The sequence below is a fragment of the Micropterus salmoides genome, unplaced genomic scaffold, assembly GCF_014851395.1.
Source record: "Micropterus salmoides isolate LMB-PRFRI ecotype aquatic unplaced genomic scaffold, ASM1485139v1 Ms_hic_scaffold_21, whole genome shotgun sequence".
NCBI lineage: Eukaryota > Metazoa > Chordata > Actinopteri > Centrarchiformes > Centrarchidae > Micropterus > Micropterus salmoides.
In genome coordinates, this window is record NW_024041262.1 from 27,344,937 (window position 1) to 27,351,511 (window position 6,575).

A 6,575-nucleotide genomic window follows, 5' to 3' on the forward strand; every position below is an offset into this window, starting at 1 on the left:
AAGCATGTTTTTTCTGCATACATTGCAGGTGTGCCATCGGCAGTTAGCCCACCAACTTTTCCCAGGGTAATTTATTTTTACTTATGGACTTCTCCACCACATCAAAATGTCCCTCCCAGTTGTAGTCCCATGCGTGGCAGCTACATCCAAAAGCTCCTCAGTAACAGAGAAGTCCTACTTGACCCCTCTTATAAAAATGGACAGCTGCGCTGTATCAGTGGTGTCCGTGCTTTCATCAACAGCGAACAAAAAAGTGTCTCTTCGGCCAACTGTGTTGTCAGATTTCCTGCTAGTTCCTTAATTCGGTCTGCAATAGTGTTTCTTGACAAACTGACATTTTTAAAAGTCTGCATCTGGTCGGGACACACCTGCTCGCACACCTTTAGCATGCACTGCTTCAAAAATGCACCCTCATAAAAACACTTGGAAGCCTGGGCGATTTCTTCAGCCACAATAAAGCTAGCTTTCACTGCTGCATCATTTTTGGCTGTAGCTTTTGTGAACATATGCTGCTGCATTTCCACTCTGCCTTTTAATTCTTGGACAAGTTTTTGTTTTTCTAGGAGGCTAAATTTTGCATACTTAGCTCCATGTTTGGTGTCAAAATGCCAATGTTTATTGTACTCCTTCATTACATACTGGTTTTTCTCCTTGAAGTGCAAACAGGTATTCACCCTCCCATCTTTCATGAAATTGCCTTCCTTCTGCATACATTTTTCTCTTCTTGGACATTTCTCATCTCCCGTTGTCGGAAAACCACCTTAGTTAAACGCGGATGTGGAAACACCGCGATCCAGTGGTGGGATGCCGTGCAGGCCACATAAAATGAGGTGGCGGGCAGGATTCGGACCTTGAGTTTGACACATGTGAAATAAGCTGTTAAACAAGCTACCAAACAAGCTCGGTAATGTTATAATAACAGAGTGGGCTCATGGAAAAACAATTGGTTATCATGATTAATTTATTAATGACTCAGCATCATCTGTATTAAAGACAAAAGAATCAGTTCTTCCAATGTTTAAAGTGCATAAAACAGCTCTGCCAGCTTGCTGAACATTACTGGAGCTCCACAACTACTGATGGATTCGAAACTGGTTTTCTCCCACCAGACTGCTGTGAGAGGGAAAGCAGGCAGTGGACCAAACCACCGTGGCAAAGAGAGGGGGGGGACTCAAAATGTTTCTAAACTTAAAAGGAACTTTAATTGCTCAGTTTGCGTTGGTATTGTTTTACTACTTACACAATAATATATATTATATTATTTAATGGATTTTAAGGGGGGGAACAACCCTCAGATGGGGTGGTCCTGACCCCCCCAGGATTTCCGCCTATGCATGTATATATTGTATGTATATATATATACGCGCAAAACTGAATAATGAATTCTAAAGTAGTGTATTGTGCACTTTTAATTTAAATGCACTGCTATATACACATAAGTGCAATAACATGTGCTTTGCAAACACTTTAAACAAATAAGGTGCTTTTTCCCCAGCAGTATTCACTTTACACAGCAGCAATAAAATATTTCTTGTAAATCTCAACTTAAACATTAATGTGATCAAATCAAATATTAAACCAAAGCTGTTTTGGGAATGACCTTTTATCTAGCTTGTTAAAACAAGTTCCCATTAGTTCCAGTTTACTTGGGATTTTCTGAACAGGTATCAGCAAGTATCTTTTATCAGGGAGCAGCAGACACAGTCTATGTTCAGTATCAAGTTTCGCTGTTAGAGTGAGGTGAAGTGGTCGAGCGCAAGGCGTAGCAACGAGTGCGTTCCCGTGAAACTGTCGAGGTTGTGCTCGCCTCACGCACGCACCCGCTGGCTGCCGAAGTTGAATTGACATTGGAGAGAGACTGATCCTCGCTGTTTGTGAGTTTCCAGAAACTATTACTGTTTAACTAAATAGGGCATCAACAGGAGGGAGTTCACATGGCAGAGTATCCCCGCAAAACTTGATGAAGGCCTGTCAGGTAAAGTTATGTAGCCTGTAATTTTAAGTTCATCTTTCATCCATGAGTAATTCTCTTTTCAGACCACTGTATCATAAGCAGTGTTGGGAGTAACACGTTACTAAAGCAACGCAATTGCAGTAGTGTATTGCTTTTTGCTGTAACGCAGTAATGTAACGCATTACTAAAAAAATTCGTGATATTATTATTTTAAATATATATAATATAATTACAATCTCAGTAACACACGTTACAATGCATTTTAACCCGAAATCAAGTGTTTTTTTAATAATTCACCAACACCGAGAAACATTTCTGCAGCAGAAAATCAAATCCAGGAGTAAAAGAGTAACGTTATTTCTTGTTGTGGGAATCTGATGGTCGAGACTGTAGTCAGGGTGCAAACTACAGGGGAACTCGGCTCCTCTTAACAAGACAGTAGCTCCCCTGATGGATCATGCGTAAATAGATTTCTATAGGCTGTGTGTTTGTGCTGTAATGAATTACTTTCCTGTTCAGAGAGGCTGCTGTCAGTTCATCCTGACTGATCCTGTCAGGAGATTCAAAGAATCAATGACGTTATGCTGCCGTACCTCGTCTTTCTTAATGGGGAGACATTTAATCCTTTTTCACCTATTTCCATCTCTCCCCCGGTATAAATCAGAAGGTTCATTTTTATGATATGACCTACATGATCCACGGATACATCTCTGCACATCACTAGAACCCACCTATGCAGCACATCTTACTATCAGAATAATACATCCATTAACAGCAGTGAATGTAACGCAAAAGTAGTGTAAAGCATTACAATTCAGAGACAGTATTGTAATATAACTAATTACTATCAATGACAATAACTAGTAATCTATAATGTATTACATTTTGGAAGTTACTAGCCCAACACTGATCATAAGGCAATGGTCATGCAGACCAGGATCGTCCTACATGATTCGGTCTGTTCTTGCATGTAAACATGATCCTGCAGGCAGCAATTATCCAGTGACATCTTTACTTCAGGATTGTTTCTCTACAGTAAAGTGAATCGAAGTAGAGATTGTTGTACTCTGTGCTTTCTTGTAGGACTGGTGTGAAGTATAAATTTTGGAATGTATGTATTTTTTGGAAGTTATCCTTGAGCTGATTTGCCCATCGGTGTCTTTTCTTTTACAAACTGTCTAAACTGCTCCAACTGTGTCTGTGAAGCTGTCATGTGAGCCATTCCTTCATCAATGTTGTGAATACCAATATTCCTTTCAACATTTATTGGACCTGAGCAGTCTTTCTGAGTGCAGATTTAATCTTTGGCTTCCTCATCTCTCTGTTGCTGCAGTGTCATGTTTCAGGAGTCTCTGTTTCTAAAGCAGCAGCCTCAGCAGTGGCCTCATCTTTAACCACCCTCCTTCTCTCCCGAGTCTGGAGCTTGGGCACCTGGGCTGGATCTGGATCTGGAACCAGAGCACAAGGAGGAGGAGGAGCAGAGTCCAGGACTGGATGATTTCTTTTTTTATCTTAATTTTATCTCGTCTAATTTCCATTCTAAGTTTTCCTTTCCCTTAATTCTTGTCTTCATGTGCCAATCTGAAGTGCAGGTTCTTTCTTTTTCTCTCTCTGGACAAGGCTGCACACTTTTCTAGACTAAAGCTTCCCTTTTCTGGAAACTGCACCCCACTCCACCCACTTATCAACGTGTCTCATTGATGCCTCATCTTTTTCATACATTAATTTCACAACTGGTGAAAGGATTTTAGAAAGGGCTCCACAATCAGTCCCCGCTTTACTCTGACTCTGCCCCATTTATTCCCTAATTATTTCTAAATAGGATTACCTGGAAATCCAGCGTTCCACTGAGGGTCAACAAGAATGCTTGGACCCAGTATAACAGCTGGAATTAATCTTGAGAAGCTGCAGAGCTGCAGTCTCTATTCATCATTCTCACTGTAACTTACACTGTACCCTTCCAGCTAAACTGGGGCTTATTGTTGACCATTTTCTCTCTGCTCTGCTCGCCTGCCATTCATCAAGTAGATGATTCAAACGTTCTGCAAAGTTCACCCACAGATCGGCACAACGCCGGATGAAGGGATAAGTTGATCAATACTGGAGATCAGGAGGTGTTAAACAGCAGATTTTTGCTCTAGTAAAAAAGAGCTTCACTCCTGGTTGGCATCTGTTGACAGCAGCAGATTTCAGAAGAAGGCGAATCCACACGGCTACGTCCTCCAGCCACGGTTTTTAATTTTCTCTACATGTTTCCAAAACCTTCAAACCTTCTTGTAACAGTGTATTTCTACAGTACTTTTACTGGAGTGAAGGATCTGAGTACCTCCTCCAGCGATGGTCACCTGACCTCAGGACCTCTCTCTCTCTCGCCCACTGTGTCACAATACTTTCCCCTTTAATCTGAATTGTCCTATGAACGCAGCCTGAATTATATTAGCAATAAAATATGATTTATTACATATTTGATGTTTTAAATGAATCAGAACAAAGTAAAAATCAGCTGGTTTCAGTGAAGAATTCAGATAATGTTAATAACTTAATTTTCTGCATCACCCTGTTGATAACAGAGCGGCACGGTGGTGCAGTGGTTAGCACTCTCACCTCACAGCGAGAAGGCCCCTTATTTAAATAATATTCCAATTGTACTCCGTCAGCATTTGTGACTCAAATTAAACAAATGATCAGTAATAAAGCAAAGATTAATCCGAATAATAATAATTCACACAGCTCTTAAATAAACAAGTTAATCATGCGTTTCCACTTTATCGACTACTGACTTACTTTAATCATGTTTACATTTCCACTCTGAATGACGTAATAATGTAAAGAAACAATTTCCTCCGCTATCATGACTCACGACTAATAAGCACATTAAACAATCACTTAAACTAATCAACCATGTGAAATGAAAGCAGACAAAATAAACAAGAGCACAGCACGATCCCGAAAGCGTCACACTGATCTTTTTAAACAAACCATTATATCGTGCTGCATGCAAATCATTAAAAAAGTCCAAATACACTTAAACTAAGTGATCACTCACATACCAGTAGCGTCTCTGAGATCTCCTGCACCCTGATGCACCCTCCGCTGTTAATCTTCATTTCCTTCTCCTTCTTTGTATAACTCCAGCACATTTCCCGGCCCTAATTCTCATTAAACTGGCGTCTTTTCCCACCTGGCTGCAGCGGAAACACCTCCTTGAACCTTCACCTCACACAAACTTCTCAGCTCAGGACTGCCCCTCCAGGTGATCTCCCAATCAATCAATTGGTATTCGAGGAAATAATTTAATAATTAAGCTACAAAAAAATTAAACCTAAATCAACTTAATATTTGACATTCGTCTCAACAAGTATACTTAAAATAACCAAATTTATTATATTTGAAGTACAATAGTTCCCCCTGAGAAGTACTGCAACAGAGTAAGACATGGAAACACTGAAGTACACGTACCTCAAAACTTTATATGTACATGTGGACATGTGAGTGTTGTTTTAACTCACAGTGAGTAAACTCTGCTTTAAAGGTGCAGCTGTCATTGTATTATAGTATTAGTATTATTGTATTATTTGATCTGCTTACTTTTTATATATTTATACTTCTATTTATGTTCCTTTTACCACCAGGACAGTAAATTCTGAATCCTACTTCAACAACTACTCACTCTGCAGACAGTAGACACTGATGATTGATTTGATCAGAGGACAGAACATCAGATACTGATGTAAAAGGATGTGTGAGAGGGATCTTGCTGCTCCCGCATTACTAAATACACACTGCTTAAGTGTGCACAGCAATTAGTTTCTGTTATCACAACAAAGCATGGGTGGGGAAACTGTCGGCACCATCAGAGCTGCACTTTACACCTTAAAAAGAAACGATGTTTAACAGGAAGATAGGAGAGGCAAAACAATTAAACATGCAAAACAGCAGCACAGCTGAATGTTCACACTGTGATCTTAGCAGTGTTTAACCTTCAGTCAAACCCTGAAGTAGTTCCTGTTGATCTCCAAACAAACAAACCGTTTTTGTAGGACGTGATGATTGTAAATAAATGAAAATATTTAAAGCAGAAAACAAATTTGTTCCATCTTTTAAATATACATTGGATGAAATGGCTCGGTGTGAAGTGACAGTGTCTCTGGTTGTTCTGAACCCCTGACCGTTACATAAAACAAGCATTACAATATAAATACGGTGTGACACTGGTGCGTAATGCTGCAAGGCTGAGCTATGGCACTGCAGAGGACAACACCAATGGGAGGATTAGAGAGTCTCCATTATGATTTCCTGGCTCATGATGATGACAGGCTAATACTTGGATTTAGATTCCCTAGAGACTCTCTTGCTCTTGGATCTGTGTGCTAAACTTCAGCATTAGACAGACCAACCTGATGGAAGTGTGCCAACCGGTACAGATACAAGAAGGCTATAACAACTCTGGGCTTTCTGGCAGCCGGCTGTTGGCAGTGGGAGCTGACAGGAGTGTGTCTGATGTGATCAACAATATGTAGTGTTTACTTTTCTACCTAAAGCCTTTGTTTAGAACAATATCATTCTATTAAACTCTCAGATTTTTCTTTTGTTTGTGAACAAGCTGCATCAAACTTCCACC

The 6,575-nt window shown here is 40.1% G+C and overlaps 1 long non-coding RNA gene across 1 annotated transcript; it reads right to left on the reverse strand.

Moving 5' to 3' along the window:
- Nucleotides 1-3,204: 3,204 nt before the first annotated feature.
- On the reverse strand, nt 3,205-5,481 carry LOC119915920. Its single transcript, XR_005447051.1, has 2 exons — nt 5,005-5,481; nt 3,205-3,402 (listed from the first exon to the last, which is right to left on the reverse strand). It is a non-coding gene; the product is annotated as an uncharacterized LOC119915920 (long non-coding RNA).
- Between the last annotated feature and the right edge of the window lie 1,094 nt (nt 5,482-6,575).